This window comes from Anomalospiza imberbis, chromosome 9 (genome assembly GCF_031753505.1).
Source record: "Anomalospiza imberbis isolate Cuckoo-Finch-1a 21T00152 chromosome 9, ASM3175350v1, whole genome shotgun sequence".
NCBI lineage: Eukaryota > Metazoa > Chordata > Aves > Passeriformes > Viduidae > Anomalospiza > Anomalospiza imberbis.
Window position 1 is genome coordinate 30,078,981 of NC_089689.1, and position 17,621 is coordinate 30,096,601.

Consider the following 17,621-nt stretch of genomic DNA (forward strand, 5'->3'; position numbering starts at 1 on the left):
TTAAAAATCTGCTCTGGTTTTTTATTTTTGGTTTTTTTTTTTGGTTTGTTAGTTTGCTAGTTTGTTTTGTGGTTTTTTTTGGTGTGTGTGTTTTTTTTTTTTTTGTGTTTTGGTTTTGGTTTTTTGTAAGCAAAAAGACAGTGGAACCTTTCCTGTCAATTTGGGATCCTTTTTCCCACTCCAAAAAAACCAGTCCCAGGATAAGGGGCTAAAATCTTTATGGCCGCTGCTTTGGTGTGGTTTCAGGGAGCTGATGTGAATTAGCTGAGCTCTTTACAGTGAGGAAAATCCCTTCCCTGGGCACTTCCCAGACTGTCCGTGGGAGGGTGGGCAGGCCCTGGCACAGATTTCCTGTCCCTGGCAGTGTCCCAGGCCAGGTTGGAGCACCCTGGGGTAGTGGAAGGTGTCCCTGCCCATGGAGGGGGGACTGGATAATTCCTGAGGTCCCTCCCAACCTAAACCATTCCAGGATCTTATTCCATGATGAATTCAAGCTTGAATGTCAGGACTTCTTGTATCTGTTCATATAAACTTGTGTTTATTTAGACAAAATTTTAGCTGCTTCCTTCATCAAATCCAAGGACCTTCCCGCCGTGGCTGTTTTGCAGGATGAATAATCTTGTCAGCGGCTATTTTTTCCCAGAATACATCAACACCCAGACACAAATCCTCCTCCAGCTGGATAAACTGGGCTGGGGACAAGCTCTGGGTTGAGGGCTGGCAGCAGAGAGGAGAACATTTCCCAGCACCTCTCAGCCCTAACCCACAGCTCCTCCTGGACCCTCTCAGGGGCTGGGATGCTCCCAAAGAACTCGGAGGGATGAGTCAGCTCTGTGTCTGCCAAGCTGGTGCTGAGGGGGAGGAAGAGGAGTGAGGAGCTTGTGCTGATCCAGGGAAGCTGCAGCACAGGAGAAAAGTGGCTGAATCTTCTTCTTTTCCCAATTCCTTGCCTGGAAAATCCACCTTTTCCTGTCCTTCCTGCTAAACCAACACCCGGTCCCTTGGTGGCACCTTTGGGGCTGCCAGGAAAGCTGAGGCAGTGGGAACATCCAGCGTTTCCAAAGCAGGCACAACATAATCCTAATGCACCTTCCTGCTGGTATTTTTTCTGCTCTGTTCCATGTTTTTTTCCAGAGCATCTAGCACTTCCCAGCTCTGTCAGGGATGATGCCCATGGCTAAGGATTCAAGCCAATCCTCCCTCCTAAAGCCCAGGCTACAGAGAAAACTGGGAATCTGTGATCTCAGCCTCACATCCCAGGATGTGCTGCAATGTTCCTTGCTGTTGTCTTTAACCAAAATATTTGGGTTTCCAGGTTTGTTTCAGAAGGAGAAGTCATCCATGGAATTGCCCTCGTTGTTTTGGGACTATGACAAATCCTTCCCACTTCCCATCTCCTGCACCTGCCTGCTGCTTTACGGATGAGAAATTCCAGTGGTTCCAATCCAGCCCTGGTGTTGCTCCAGGGAAGTGTCTGCCTTTAAAAACTGCCCAGCATTTTCAAAGTAATAAAAAGCTTCAGTGGCTCCATAAGCTCCTGCCCTTTTCCTAGGAAAGCTGGTGGGTCTTTTTCAGGGAAGCCACCCTGCTGGAGGGGAGCTGCCTGGACTGCTGGTTTTTCCATTTCCATGCAGGCTTTGGGAATCCACAGCAGCATCCTCAGCCACTGCTGAGGGTGAAAAACCTCATCAACACCTCCCAAAGGGATTTTTGGAGGGGAGGGATGCACATCCTTCACTGCACAGCTGCCGCTCCATGCACTTCTCCCAAATAAATCCCTAATAAAGCTGCAGGGGGGATGGAATGTCTGCCCTGCACCTCTTCCCTCCTTGCTCAGCTTCTCTCTCCCCCTTGATATCAAAACCAACAATTCTTCTATTCCTGGTGTGAAATGGGGAGGGGAAATTCCATTGCCTGATCCCAGCATCTGTTATATCCCATTTAATTCCCATTTATTTGACATCCATGAGCTTCTTCAGCTCCTTCAGCTTGAAGGACAGAGAAGGGAGCACAGACATTCATTAATTGTGCCCAAGTAATTAATTAATTCACGGATCTCTTACAGTATCCGGAGTGTTTGTTTACTTTCCCTGTTTCCATCCTGTCCTGTTCATCTCCCAACAATCCACAGCCTCCCTCAGTTTTCACCTGAATCCCTTTTCCTGGCACCAAGATCTTTATGGAAGAGGAGGGAGGATGACAAAGACATTTGGGTTGGATGAGCTGAGGGCACAGAGGGGAAAAAATCCTGCGGGGAGTCCCTGGCTGGCTTTGCTTGGTGTGGGCAGTGCCAAGAATCTCCTGACCCTCCCTGAAAAGAGGGATTTTGGAGGGGGAAGGGCACCAAGTCCAAAATAAACCCAGAAATTTGTGTAAAATACCCCAAAATGGCCTCAGTGGAGGTTCTGAGGCTGCCTTGGAGGTGGGGGAGGGCATCAACTCCAGAGTAAACCCAGAAAATCATGGAAAATACCCCAGAATGGTCTCAGTGGAGGTTCTGAGGCTGCCTTGGGGATGCTGGAGGGCACAGGAACCAGGACCCCCTTCTGTTTATATCAGCCATTCTCATTCCAACTTCATTTCCTGCTGCTCCCTTCCTGTTTTAATGGGAAATGTTTCCTTTGACAGGACCTCACCGAATCCATTTATCCTGCTCTGTTCCAGCTCTCCTGCCACATTTATCACCCAAGGATCTGAGTGCACTCAACACAACCACAGACATCTGCCAGCTTATTTTGTTTTTCCCTCTCAGTCTCCTCAGGAGAAAAAAATGAAATGAGTGCAACAGTTTTCCTATTTTAGGAAGTTGGACTTTTCCCCCAGCCTCTCTCCCACAGACACTGCTTTAGTTTTTTTCTAGTAGAGAAAACAAATCCCCACAAGATCCATATCCTCAGGTTTGATCCTGAGACAGTTTTAGTTTCCAGAAACAAAGCTGGACCATCCCTCCACTGCCCAGCTCTAGGGAAGGGGTCAGGAATATCAGGAATACTCTTCCTCTCACCAGGCAGCCTTTTGGCTGGAGGATTGGGAATGTGGGAATCTTGCACCACAATGGGACAGAAATGGTCACAAGTCACAGGGAAATGAGGAAAAGCATCCCCTGGACTGGTGAGAGCTCTGTGTCAACAACGAATCCCAAAAACCCTTCTGAGCTACTACTGCCTGAAGAGATGATCCCTGTGCATCATCTCTATGGTGTTGGCACTTAAAAAACCCCATGGAATGGTTTGGATTGGGAGGCACCTTAAACCCATTTAATTCCAAGCTCTGCCATGGCAGGGACACCTCCCACTGTCCCAGGCTGCTCCCAGCCCCAGTGTCCAGCCTGGCCTTGGGCACTGCCAGGGATCCAGGGGCAGCCACAGCTGCTCTGGGCACCTGTGCCAGGGCCTGCCCACCCTGCCAGGGAACAATTCCTAATTCCCAATATCCCATCCATCCCTCCCCTCTGGAAGCCATTCCCTGTGTCCTGGCACTGCAGAACTCTGGAACAGGGGCGTTCACCCACAAATGTTCATCCCCTGCCTGGTTTTGGGACCTTGCCAGGGGAAGAACATGGAGAAAGGTATGTCCCCCTTCAGGGAGCAGCCTCAGCCTCGTTGTGCATTATCCTGGGAATTCCTGTGTGGAAGGCAGCGGGAAAGAGAGAGGAGGAAGCTAAAAATGGGGAAGAGAGAGGAGGTGTCTCCCTCCCTCCTGCTCCTGCTGAGGGAGCTGTCCAGTTCTGACTGCCTGGAGAATTCCTTCATCCCCCTTGTGCTGTCACAGAGATGCTCCCGGAGGTGCCCTTGGGCAGCTTCCCTGAGGACCCTCCCAGGAATGGGGAGGTTTGGCCAGGAAGAGAAGCTGGATAACCAAAAATCTCCAGGATTTCACAGAGTCACAGAAGGGTGTGGGCTGAAAAGGACCTTACAGATGACCTCAAACCTGATCTCAGAGCTGCTGTGTGTGACTGCTGCGTGTCTGAGAGCTCAGGCTGTGGGAAGGACAGAGGCAGTGCACAGGGCTGGTCACTGGGAAGTGACCTTTTCCCAAGGCTGCCAGGATCTCAGCTGGATTTATGGATATGAAGTCCTTTGGGATGGTCAGAGCTTCTCGGCGGTGAAAAATTGGTGCCTGCGAGAGGCACTTGGTAACTGCGGCAGGGCAGGGAGTGCTGCAGCTCTCAGGATTCACTTGGGCGTGGATCAGGAGTGCTCAGGGCTGCTGGAATATCTCAGGAGTGACTTCTTGGAGCTGGCTTGGCAGGCTCAGTGGAGGCAGATGAGAGTAACACGAGCCCACGATGCGATCGCAGCAGGAGCTCTGAGGAGTGCCTTCATTTCATCCTCCTGCTCTCAGCATTCCCTCCCAGCATCCAGGCTTCCAGGAGGATGGCAGGGAAGAGAGGAGGAACCCTGGGAGCTGCTGCTGCCAGCTGCAGACAGGAACAGCCCTGTCCTTCCCAGCAGGCTGAAGCACTGCTGCTGTTCCCAGCCTCTGGAATTGCATCCGTGACTCTGAATCGCTGCCCAGATCAGGATAGCTGCTCTGCTGTTGCCAGGGAGCTGCAAAGCTTGGATGTGCTGCCTGGAGGCTGGGAATGACCAAGAGCAGGGTTTGAATTTCCCTGGCCTTGTGGTCGGGAAGAGCAGAGTTTCTTTCAGCCATTTGGGAATTCTGTGTCCTGCCCAGTTTGTGTTATTCAGTGCTTACAGATAAGAGACAACTCCTAAATATTCCAAAGATTTGCCTGAGCCTAAACCACGGGGTTTACACCTAGAATCCAGGGGAAGATTGCAGAAATGACTTCTCTGTGGAGTTTCAGAGTTTAACAAGTTTAACAACTTTGCACACCAAACTCTGGATCAGATTCCTTGATCTGTGTCCAAGGCAGCAGAAAGGGATAAAAATTCACCTTGACTCTCCTCACTGCAACCCAAATTTTGTAATAGGTATTGGCATGTTGAAATTTGATTGATAATTACTTTTATATTTTAAAAGACACTCCTGTATGTTAGAGAAATCTCTCTATTATTTATTAACTCTTAATTTTACTGAGCTGGACAGACAATCTTTTCTCCTCTGTAGGATTACATAGCACAGAACTTTCATTCAATATTGTTCTTTTATTGCATAAAGAGTGGTTTATCAAGATCTGCTGTGGTCTGGCCTGTGGGCCTGTGGGATATTGGGCCATGGGATGGGACTTGAGCAAGAATCCCAACACAGCAGCCTTCTGTTCACTTTTCAGAGGCTACAGTCATGAACCCCTGGAAAAAATCAAGGGGCTGTGTGTCATCCACAAATAACCAGTTTAACTCTTAATTTAAAAGGTTTTATAGTGAATAGATTTTATTTTTCCCTGCTGGACTCTGAGGTTTTGGGGAATCAGGGTGGGTTCTGTAAGCCTTTTAAATGCCGCTCCTCGGCCCTGAAGACCAGAAAATTCCTCTTTTACCACGTGAGCCAAGTCCTCATGTTATTACTCCAGAAACTTGGCCTTTGATGAGGCCAGCAAACACCCAAAGATCTCATGTTTACGATGAAACAGAAGTGACAAACCGTATAAAGAGGATCACCCCTTATCTGCTGGGTGTTCGGGGTGGTGTGACCGGGCGGCAGCTCCCACAGGTGTGACATGCGGCATTAAATCTTCGAGGTGAGCAGCTCTTGTTTGCCAGGGCCTCACCTCCCTCACAGGGAAGAATTCCTCCCCAAAATCCCAGCCCGGCCTGGCCCAGCTGTGCCCGGGGTTTGTACCTGCGGCTTGCCCCGGGTGTGGCGTGTCCTCTGCTCCAGGCAACATTCCCCAGGGAGAGGTCTCGAGCCACCACCAGCTGCTTCCTCTCTCCTGCTCTGCCCCTACGGATGTAACGATATCGATGAATTCGTGTTTGATTCCTCGGAATCCCAGACTGGTTTGGGTTGGGAGGGACCTCAGCGCTCCCCTCACCCCACCCCGCCGCGGGCGAGCGATGCCACGCACTAGCCCCGGCTGCCGCCAGCCTCATCCAGGCTGGAATTTGACTGGATTTGCTGCAGAGCCGCTCCCGGAGCTCGCCTTGGCCCCAGCCCGGCCGGGGAGGACCCGGGGCCGGGGCTGCGGCGGGGGAGGGACGGACGGAGCGGGGCGGGACGGACGGAACCGGGAGGGGAGAGCGGAGCCGAGCGCTGAGGGAAGGGGAAGGAAGGAGCAGAGCGGAGAGGAGCAAGGCGGGGAAGGAGAGGGAAAGGAAGGGGCGGAAAGGCAGAGGAAGGGAAGGCGAAGGAAAGGAAGGGAAGGAGCGGGAAAGGAAGGGAAGGAGAGGAGCAGGGAGCGAAGGGAAGGCGGGCGAGGAGCCGAGGCGAGCCGAGCCGCCGGCGCTCCCCGCGGGGCCGGCCCCGCTCGCTCCGCAGCGCTGGGGAAGCGCGGCCGCCGCTCCGCCGCCAGCGCCGGGGCCACGGAGCGCTGAGGTCGGGAGCGTGAGGGGAGCCTGAGGAGAGCGTGAGGAGACCCGGAGGAGACCCGGAGGAGAACCTGCGGGGAGCCCCCGGAGCCGCCGCCGCCGCCGAAGGTAAGCGCTGCCCGCCCGTGGGGCCGCGGCCGCCGCCCGGGGCCGGGGCTGAGGCGGCCCCGGGCTGTGAGGGGACCCTGCCCGGCCCGGCCCGGCCCTGAGGGGGTCCCGGTGGGCCCCGCTCCGTGCCCCATGGAGCCCCAGGACCGAGTCACTTGTGGGGTGTTTGCGTTACCCCAGTTAAGTTTTGTGGTGGAGAATCACATGGCCTTAAGAGAAAAAATCCCCAAACAAGCAAGGGTTGCGGTTTGCCAGAGGGCGGATGTACACTTTAATTGGTTTTTAAAATTACTTTATTTCTGTGCCCTCTGCACCTAATAGGTGTGCTGTGTATATGTTTATTTCCCTTCTCCCTGTGTATTCTTTCTGCCTCGAATTTCTGTTGGAATCGTTCATTTTATCCCGGCCATGGTGTTCCCTAGAGCCGCATTCCTGGGATTTGCGCCTTGCCAGCGCCGTGGGATGGGGGCTGCCCTGCCGGGTTCCCCTTCCCACCCAGCCCAGCCCCATCCCAAAAGCCTCGGCAGCGGTGCGCAGCCTGGATCCTCGGCAGTCCGAGTGGGATGAGCCCTCCCGATGCTCCTCTGCCGGAGACATTTCCTCTGCATCATTTCCCTGCCATGTGCTTTGAGTCAGTTTGTTTTTCCTGAGCCTCCTTTTCCCAGTTCGGAGCCTGGTGGGAGCTGCGAGTTCAGAGAGGGTCTGGGACTTGTTCCCTTGGTGTGGCTCCACAAAGAGGAGCTTTTTTTCCCTCCTCAGGTGGAGGTTGGTGAGTTATAAATCGATTCTGCTGAGGAACGAGGTGTTTGCTGCGGTCTCTGGGGCTGGGATGGAGCCATGAGGGCGCCGAGTTGTTTTGTATGGTGCTCTACATCTGTTGCTACAGGAAACATCCCGAGAGATCCTCCGCTGAAGAGAGAACTCCTGGTGGATCTCTCCTGTGTGAGACTCTTTCCAGCAGAATCCATACAGTGCCTTTTGTTTTTCTCCTCTGGACTCCTGGTGTCCATAAGGAGCAGCAGTGAATAAGCTGAATAATTGCATTTGCAGGTCATAAATCCAGTGGAACAGGGAACTTTTTTAGGCCACTATGAGAGAGATGCTCGTTTGTAGTGTCCCTCATTACCAGCTCCAGAGAGGGAGCTGCTGGTTAAAAAGGTTCTGAACAAATCTGGGATCTATAAATCATCTGGAATAAAAGCTTGTTAGCACCACAAGGGCTTTTCCTGGCAGATTATTCACTGGAATTCTCTGTTTCTCTTGTCATCTCATCTATTTTAATGTTTTCTTGTGCCTGCCCAGGTGCTCCAGGTGCCTACTTTACCTGGTACCTACTGGTAGGATACCAGCTGTATCCTACTTTATTCTTGTTTTTGGACCTTTTAGATTCCAGGAAATAATTTTTAGTGCAATGCTTTAATGTGAAGCTGGAGTAAAGGATGATATTGAGCCTTTTGGGCTGTTTTTTCCAAAAACATGCCCAGGTTTTTTCTCCACCGCTTCTGTATTTACTTCCCAGCTCTTCCCACGTCACATGGAAACCTCTCCTTATTCAGCATTCAAATCCTGATTTATCCATCAGGAAGCTTAACCCAGATTAGCTGAGTAATCGTCTTTGGGAACACAGGGCTCCTTTAAAGAGTCATTCCAATGAAATCCCTGGAATTTCCATATTTGAAATGGATAGCCACGGATAGAGCTGGAAAACCCTACCTAAAATGGCAGCTTTTCATTGGAATGCTTTGTTTTATCCAAACATCCTTTCCTTGGAATGATCCAGGTGGAGCTGCCCCTGGAGAAATGGGGGAAGTGTTAAACATTTGGGAAAAATAGTGACAAAACAGTGCTTGGAAACACCTTTATTTCTTTAAATTAAGTGCCTGTCTTTCCAATTTTCAGTCTTTATATGGTTCCCTCAGCAAATAAAATTGGATAATTACGGCAGTGGGATAAATACAGCCTTGGCAGATGGAAAAAAAATAAAAAAACAAACATTGGAAAGGTGTGAAACAAATAATGAGGTGAAAAAAACTCCCTTAAACTTGATGCCTGTTGCAAACAGATGAGTGGATATTTAGATGCAATATTGCTTTAAAGGAAAAGGATTTTAACCTGATGTTATTACTCACGCTGTGGGGTATTTTTTCCCCTTTTCCCTCAGTTTAGAGAATGAAAATAATTTGTTAGCTTCGCTTTGGGCTCCTTGCTGCTGCAGTGTTTTGGTTTCAGGCGATGCAGGGCGATGCTTGAGCTGGGGTATGTGAATTTCAGCAGAATTTCTTTAATTATGAAAACAGCTCTCAGCTTCAAGCTTATTTTTACAAAAAAAAAAATTAAAAATAATTTTTTACAAATTGATACCATCCTGTTGTGCTAAAACATGCAGGGAAAGCCTGGCTGTGCTTCCTGTTACATCTCTGAGTGTTCCATTCATCTGTGAGCCCTTCATATCCCAAAAAATTCAAGGATGTATCCATTATCCAGGTTAAAATCTTAGAAAGAGTTTGATGAATGGTACAGAGAAAATAAATGACAAACTTTTCTCTCGGTTATGCAGCAAAATTGAAAAATCCAAACCCTTGAATTTAATTTTTAACCTAATTTTTCATTAGATGTCTAATTAGACCAAGGGTCTGTTTGCCACAGTGTTCTTGGAGCACAAAACTTGGCAAAATAATTCCTGCCAGTCACAGAAGTCTCCAGAAGTCTGAGAAACTTAGCAAACGGAAAAAGACAATTTTTAGAGAACAATAAGAAAAGATACAACGGTTTATCCTTTGTGTTTTGAACCAGGCTGAGAGATAAGGGGGAACTTCCTGGGAGAGCAGATTGTTCCGTGTCTGCCTCCAGTGGAATTCCTGCACTTTCTGCTGCAGCATCTGGCACTGCTGGCAGTGATGAGAAAATAGATTAGAGGATGAGGCTGGGTTAAATCCCTGCTTATTCAGGTGCTTAAAAAATGTCATTTTGTGCACCCTGAGTTCGGCTTTTCCTTGTGTTTGGCCACTTAAAGATACACTTTGTTTACAAAGAACTCAGGGGAGGAAAATCCAGAAAATTCCCCTTTTTTGGACTTTGTTTCTCCCTTTTCTGTCTGTCCATGTGGGGGTTTGTGTGTGGATTGTGGGATTTTTTTCCTTTCCTCCATCCGTTTTCTTTCCTGAATTTCTCTCCTCTCTGGAAGCAAATATCTGTGGATATTTTTGCCGATGGGAATGAAGTGGAACCGAGGCAGATCCAGGGCCTGGGAGAAGTTAAGGAATCTCAGTGGTGCTGAAAATACAGGTTGGGAATTGGGACAGTGTGGAGCAAAGACACTGCATAGAGTGAGATATTTCATAGAGCAAAATCAGAGAAAAAAAATTGCTTATTTGGGATAAAATTATAAAACTTCAGGCCTGAACACCGGAAAAATGCTGAATTATGGTCTTTAAACTGTGGGGGCTGGAGCCAAGTGGGCAAAACCCCTTTGGATTGGAGATCAGCTGGAGTTCAGACCCAGTTTTCCATTAAAACCTGCTGTGGTTCTGGGTTTCCCCATTGAGATTTTCCCCTCAGCTTTCCCTGCTGGTTGCCCAAGGAATATCGCAGCATTCCCGGTGTCCTGTGGGCTGCAGGAGAAGTGAGGAAATGCCAGTATTTCGGTGGATAAATTAAGTTAGTTTCTGGTGACAGAAAAGCAGCAGAAGCCCCAAGATCCTCCATGTCAGAGCAGTTGAGGACACTGATGTCCCCTCATTTCTGGGAGTGTCCTGGAAGGGAATTGGTTTGTGGAAAAAAAAACCTCTACAACTCGTAGATTTTTCTGCCCCCATGTCCCAGGATGGAAAACCTCCCCAGTGGTTCTGTGTTCTGTGGGAGAGCGGGGCTCTGTTCTGATGGATGCAGACTGGGATGGCATTTCTGAGGAATATTTGGAATATTCCTTTGCAGACAGCTGTTGAGAACGTTCCACTGAGCTGTTCAAGAGTTAACTCAGCCTCATTTGCTCTCTAATTAATTTGCTGGGGGATAATACCCCAGGTTTGACCTGATTTTGGCAGCAGATTTGGTGGGAGCAGCTGCTGATCCTGGCACTGGCTTTGCCTCCCGTGCAGGAGGTGTTGGGGAGCAGCTCAGGACCAAGGGACCACAGTGAACACACACAACTCTTCTCCAGGTGCGGCTCCCTTCCTCATCCAAGCCCTCCCGGCCTGCAGGAAGTAGGACAGGGATTGTAGGCAATAAAATGAGGTTTTTTTCACTGTTCAAGGCAGATCTTGTGGAACAACAGGCAGAGCTCGCTGTGCTGCAAGCGAAGGTGTGGGAAGAGAGAAGAGGGGAAAAAGAGGTCGGCTAAAATAAATCCAAGGAAACAATCCAGCCTTGGAGACTCCAGAGAGCAAGGGAAGCACAGCAGAGAGGGAACAGCAATGAAACTGATGCCAGGGGGGTTTATAAGCCAGAGAATTCACCTGAGCTCTCCTAAACCCAGAGGGAATCTCTGCCTGCTGTAGGGACAGCAATCCCTGGGTGTTTTTGACACAGGGAAGCTGAGCGGAGCTGCCAGAGGATTTGCTCCTCAGGATTCTTTTGGATGCTGTGCTTTTATGTCAGTGGCTCTGAACCTGGAAACAAGAAGTTGACCCTTTGCTTGGGTAAATAAGCACCAGGTTTTCAGTTTTGTTTCTGCCTGGGCTCCTCTGTGAGCTCAGGTGCCTCTGGAACGTCCATGGAATTGTGTTTCTTTTGGGAGCTAAGGCAAATAAAGGCACTGCCTGGAGCTTAGAAGGAGTCTGAGACTTGGAGTTTTCTCACTGATGTGCAGGAATCAGCTTTGGTGCCTAAAATCTGAAATGTAAAGAAAAAAAGAGAGAAATTTCCCTTGATGGAAGAGAACCTTCTCTAACCTTGCTGTTGCTAAACAAAGCTCAGCTTCTGAGTCACTCGCATGGATCTGGGTTGAATATTTGCTGCCTGCAGGATGGGCACCGAGGGATAAATCCCTCCTGAGCTTTGGGGAAGTATTAGGACTGTGCTCAGATGGAAAAATAAATTCTTGCCATTGATTTTTGTCCCATTCACGCTTTTGTAATTCAGCAATTGCTCGAGGAAGGCACAGACAGGATCCCACTGGAATAAACAGCACAGAAAATCTAGGATTGCCAGAGCTCTTGGGTAATGTGGGGGATAAATCTAGAGAGGAGCTCCTTGCAACAGGGACACTTCCAAGGGTGCTTACAAATAGTGGGAGCAGGAACTTGGGGAAGAGAGGAATCCAAAAGGAGGAATCCTTGGGAATCACCATTTCTGAAAGCCGCAGCTCAAATGAGAAGCAGAAAATGATCCAGCAGCACAAGAGCCCTTGAGGAGAAAATCAGTGTGAGACATATGGAGACCTTCAGGGGCAGGCTGCTGTGTTTGCTGGGATTCTGCTCTGGGAACAGCAGATCCTTGGGGTGTCCCGCGTGCTCAGGAATACTGATCAGGAACCTCCCAGGGCCTGTGGTGCTGGGGCTAAACCCTCTCCTGCCTGGAAGGAAAAACATCCCATTTAACGTTGGAAAAGTGTCACTGGAGCAGCACACGATTCCATGCTCCAGCTGGGAATGGCTGCTGGTGGTTGTGGGGGCTGGAGCCAAGTGGGCAAAACCCCTTTGGATTGGAGGTGAGCTGGAGTTCAGACCCAGTTTTCCATTAAAACCTGCTGTGGTTCTGGGTTTCCCCATTGGGATTTTCCCCTCAGCTTTCCTTGCTGGTTGCCCAAGGAGTATCGCAGCATTCCCAGTGTCCTGTGGGCTGCAGGAGAAGTGAGCTTGGGCAGGAGCAGAGCAGGACGTGGCACGTTCTTTGGAGAGCTTGGATTCCCAGCACTGCACCTTCCAGGGCTGCTGCTCTTCCCCCTGGAAAACTCTGTGTGTATCTTGTGGGATCCCAGGAAGAGCAGGAAGTTTGTCCCAGGTGATCCTTGGAGAGAGGCCTCTCCAGGACCTCAGTGATGAGGGACAGGGCAGGAAAAGCAGAGCAGGATGTGGGGTGTTCTTGGAGAGCTTGGATTCCCAGCACTGCTCCTTCCAGAGGTGCTGCTCTTCCCTCTGGAAAAGGCTGTGTGGATCTTTTGGGATCCTCAGGGGAAAACAGGGAGCCTGTCCCAGGTTGTCATCCCCTTCTCCAGGATCTCAGTGATGAGGGACAGGGCAGGGAGAGCAGAGCAGGAGTGTTACTTGGAGAGCTTGGAATCCCAGCCCTGCTCCTTCCAGAGGCGCTGCTCTTCGTGCTGGGAAAAGCTCTGTGTGGATCTTTGGCATCGTCAGAGGAAAGCAGGGAGCCTGTCCCAGATGATCCTTGCAGAGAGGCCTCTCCAGAAGGGGGTTCCAGGGCAGGATGAGCAGGTCTGGGGTTCCTGGATCCCACTGATCCCAAGGATTCCATGGCAGGCTCTGGTCTGAGAATTCCCAGAGAGGCTCCTCATGGCAAACTCCAGGAAAAGTGTCTCCCCTGCCATAACTGTTATTGTTGATCCAGATTAATTGTTGGGATGCCCTTTCCCACTGGTTCCTCCCAGGCTGGGAGAGGGGAATATTCCTCAGTTGGTTTTGTGTGGCTTTTTCTTTGCCTTCTTTCTTTCCTCTGCATTCAGTTCTCAATTCTGCATTTCCGTTCTGGAATTCATCCCAAAATTCCTATTCCAAGCCCCTTTCCCTGCACTTTCCTGGGGAATCCATGAAATATCTGCCTGCACTTCCATTGTTTGAGGTGTTGTTTGTGTGTGTCCACTTTTGGGGCAGAACTGGGGCCGTGGTTTTCCCGTTTTCCTTATTCCTGCAGGAGCCACGGGAACATTGTGGGGTTTTTTCCCAGCTGCTTGTGGGTCACTGATGAATCATTTTCATTAAAAATGGAAAGTTTTCCATGCCTTTTCCCAGAAAAGCAAGAACAAGGCAGTGTTCAAATGAAGTCAGGCAGAAGAACTATAAAAATAAACATTTATTTCACCTCATTCTTCCTTTCCTTCTGGAGCCATATTCCCAGAAATCCATCGTTTAAAAAAAAGGGAAAAATAATCCAGTCACAGGCAATGAAAGGACGTAGAAAAAGACATTTTTTCATATTTCCTTGTTTTTTAATCACCCGCTCTCAGCATAAAAATATTTAGTGCAAGACTCTTGTCATGTGAAATAATTGTAATTAATTCCTCGAGTCAGGGCTGTGTAGGAAAATTCAGGAAGAATTTCCTAAGCACAGGATAAAGGATTTATTTAGACTTGTGGAAAACCAGAGAAGCTTTATGATTAAAAAATAATGATTTAGCTCTGAGCAGACTCTTCCTGACTTTTAAGAAGCTTCAGTGAGTTTTCCTGGATGAAATATTGGATTTTTTTTTCCATGACTTGAGGTGTTCCTGGTGTGGATTTTGCTGGAGAAATTGAGGCAGCATTTTTTGGGGTTGGCTCTAAAACAGGAGCAAGCAGGAGAAATTTCCCCAAATCCTCTCATGGAATGGCAGCCAGTCCCCCAAAATTCCCTTTTCCCTTCCCATAATTCACTGTATGATCAAGTTGGGATATTCTTGGCCATTCCTGGAGTATTCCTGGCTATTCCTTTCCCATTTTACTCGTCAGAGTTGTTGAATTATTCATTTTTTTAGTCCATCCGGTGCTGTCTCATGGATCCAACACCGGTTTGGTGCTGGCCATTTGCTTCCCAGTACAGCAGTTCCTACATTTTTGGTTGGATAAACCAGATTTTCTTTAACTCTGCAGGAAACCAAAGCTATTTTTGGTTTTTATTATTGATATTGTGCCCTTGGGGGCAAGCCTGGATTGATGCTGGGAGTCCTGCAGCTGCTTTGCTTTGGATTTCAGATGGATCCTTCCATTATTTTTTTTTTTGGAATTGTGGTTGCACTGATGGGTTTTTAAAGGGTATTTGTAGGTGTGTAACAACTGCCCTTTAATCAGAGGGATGAAATTCATGGAAATTTGTCATTTGAGATTGAAAAAATTGAAGGCAGCACGAAAATGTTCGCCCTGTGTTTATATGTGACTTGGTGACTAAAGCAGCGCGGGTTTTCACGCTGGAAATAGAATCAAACCATCATTTCCATGATTTTTTACAGTATAAAATATCTGGAGAGGGCTTCTTTCCCAGTTGGAATTCTTTGGGCTCTGATCCTCTTCCCTTCTCCTGCAGAGGAGGGGAAAGGAGTGTTCTCCATCTGGCTGGGGGCTTAAAATGATCTCGTGTTTTGATGGCTCTGCAGAGGAGTTCAGTTCTGCATTCCACACCTAACCCTGGGGGAGTCAGTGGGGAAAGGAGCAGGAATGCTTCACTCAGAGCCATCCCAGCTGCAGGATGTGCAGGTTCTCCACTGCACACAGTTGTTTCCATATTTTTGGACTGGTATTTGAAGTGGGACTTTTTTCTTTCAGCGAGCAGGAGACATGTTCCTAAAAATAAACAGATCAAGTGATATTGGAATTTTCATTTATAAATTCTCTGGGGATCTGCCAGAACTTCCATCAGAGACCTGCAGTCATTTGGGAAGAGGCACAGGCTGTTCCCAAGCTGAGGGAATTCAGGTGGGAGGGATGTGGTGATGGGGGAAGAATTCCTTACTGAGGGTAAAGTTGGGGTTTTCCAGAGAAACTTTGGCTGCCCCTGGAACTGTCCAAGGCCAGGCTAGACAGAGCTTGGAGCAGCCTGGGACAGTGGAAGGTGTCCCTGCCATGGCAGGGGTGGGATGCCATGGGATTTAAGGTCCTTCCCAACCTAAACCAGTCTGGAATTCTGTGATTCCATGGGGTCAGTCCTGTTGGATCCCTGTGGGAATGGAGCAGGAAATGCCCTCTTTCCCTGCTCCCTGCTCCCCTTCCCTGCCCTCCAGCCTGAGAAAATGTTTCCATTTTCCCCATCCCATGGGGAAGGGGAAGGGGAAGGGGAAGGGGAAGGGGAAGGGGAAGGGGAAGGGGAAAGGGAAGGGGAAGGGGAAGGAGAAGGGGAAGGGGAAGGGGAAGGGGAAGGGAAGGGAAGGGGAAGAGGAAGGGAAGGGAAGGGAAGGGAAGGGAAGGGAAGGGAAGGGAAGGGAAGGGGAAGAGGAAGGGGAAGGGGAAGGGGAAGGGGAAGGGGAAGGGGAAGCGAAGGGGAAGGGGAAGGGGAAGGGGAAGCGAAGGGGAAGGGGAAGGGGAAGGGGAAGGGGAAGGGGAAGGGGAAGGGGAAGGGGAAGGGGAAGGGAAGGGAAGGGAAGGGAAGGGAAGGGAAGGGAAGGGAAGGGAAGGGAAGGGAAGAGAAGGGAAAGGGAATGGGAATGGGAATGGGAATTACTCTGTTCTCTTGGGTAGAAGTGTCCCTTCAGCTCTCAATCTACAAAGCTGATCCAGAGGAAAATGAAAAGGGCTCATTGTGCTCATTCCACCTTGGGACCTTGGGATTGGCCTGGAGTTTGTTGCCTTTTCCTGCCTTTTCCAGCAGCAGAGGTTTCCCGTTCAGACCCCGAAGATGTGAATTCAGCCCCAATAAATCAGATTGCAGCTGCTACTGTGCTCTGGCTCCCAGCTTTGCTTCCAGAGGGCTCATTCCCTCTGTGCTGGGGTGGATTATATTCCAAGCTGTTCCTGCTCCACATTTGCTGCAGGAAAACAGCTGAGGGCCCAGATTTTGCAGTTTTATTTTGGGCATCTTGTTTGTTTTGAGGAAAAAAACCATTTCCTTCTATTCTGAGTTTTCAAAGGGAGGAATATCAGCATTTCCTTATCTCAGTGGAAGCAGATTCATGAGGGGAGCACCTGAATGTGAGAGCGAGCTGGGAATGAAAAATCTTTGGAAGGGAGAAGGGAAAAGGGAGAGGGGAAGCTCTCCTGGAGTGCCTGATCCTGGAGCAGCAGATTAGGGCTGAGTGTAATTAATAACGAGAAGAAATCCATGAAGTTGTTATAGTAACTGGGAAGTGAGGTTGGAATTTATGATCCAAGTGACTCAGCTCTGGGGGAAGGGATGTGGGAGCCCACGGAGGGAGAGCTGGAGCTTCCCTTTCCATGCTCACCATTCCCAGGAACCTCTGGAACAGCCATGGACAAGGATCTTCCAAACCCTGAGCAGGAAAAGCAACTCAGCCCATCCCTCTCCTCTCTCTGCATGTCTTGTGATCCTGGAAAAGTTGGGAAAACTCTCCCCAGATAATCCATGTAGCAATTAAATCCTGCTGTTCTTTTCCCCCAGGAATACAAGAATGCCCTTTAGCTTTCGAGCAAAGCAATCTCAAAAAATGAGAGATTTAAAACTCCTCTCCTGCTGCTCCTTTGGGAATTCAGGGAGCTGGGTGGGGATTTCAGGATTTGGGAGTTGTGCATCCTCTTAATCTGCATTTTTTTCTGAGGAAAACACATCCTCAGAATAAAATGGTAAAACATGTGGAGAAGTTGGGTCATTCCTGTGACTTGGAGAAGTTTTGTGTTGTATTTTTGTATTTGCAGCACTGGTTGCCCAAAAAGAAAATATTTGGGTGTTATTGGAATAGGGTTCCTCCTAGGTAGCCTCAAGTTTGGGCAGAAAAATCACCTGGATTAGCTTGAAAATTAGCTTTTATGCCTCAAGGCCTCAGCCTCCAAAATCCCAGAATTCCAGACTGGTTTGGGTTGGAAGGGAAATTTAAAATCCTTAAATCCCCACGATCCCAAACTGCTCCAGCCTGGCCTTGGGCACTGCCAGGCATCCAGGGGCAGCCAGAGCTGCTCTGGGAATTCCATTCTAGGCTCTCCCCATCCTCCCAGCCAAGAATTCCTTCCCAATATCCCAGGGAATTCCATCCTCTGGCAGCTTTCTCCATGTTCAGGTGCTGTCATTCCCCAGAACTGGGATTTCCCTGGTGAGGCTGGATGGATCCAGGTTGGCATTCCTCTTGGAACACCCTGGCACACTCCTACATCCCAATATTTTGGAATTTCTACTTTTTCAATTCCCTCTGCAACATCAGCATGGAATTATTTGAGCAGGAGAGGCAGATTTTTTTCTGGTGCCACACAAGGACCCTGACACGGAGCTGATCCTTGGGAAATGAGAATCTCTTGCAGGAAGCGCTGGGATTTTGGGAGCAGGGGTTACTGA

General features: G+C 49.2%; 1 protein-coding gene and 1 long non-coding RNA gene across 2 annotated transcripts in view; one reads left to right on the plus strand and one right to left on the minus strand.

Annotated features, from left to right (window-relative positions):
• Nucleotides 1-1,140: 1,140 nt before the first annotated feature.
• On the minus strand, nucleotides 1,141-3,954 carry LOC137478897 (uncharacterized). The gene is made up of 2 exons (XR_011001864.1): nucleotides 2,637-3,954; nucleotides 1,141-1,979 (listed from the first exon to the last, which is right to left on the minus strand). It is a non-coding gene; the product is annotated as an uncharacterized lncRNA (long non-coding RNA).
• Nucleotides 3,955-6,328: 2,374 nt separating this feature from the next.
• The window catches only part of PDE4B (phosphodiesterase 4B), a 182,534-nt gene continuing 171,241 nt past the window's right edge, over nucleotides 6,329-17,621 (plus strand). Inside the window, exon 1 of the mRNA XM_068199009.1 lies at nucleotides 6,329-6,539. The gene's annotated coding sequence lies outside the window, so the exon portion shown is untranslated. The remainder of the gene's footprint in view (nucleotides 6,540-17,621) is intronic.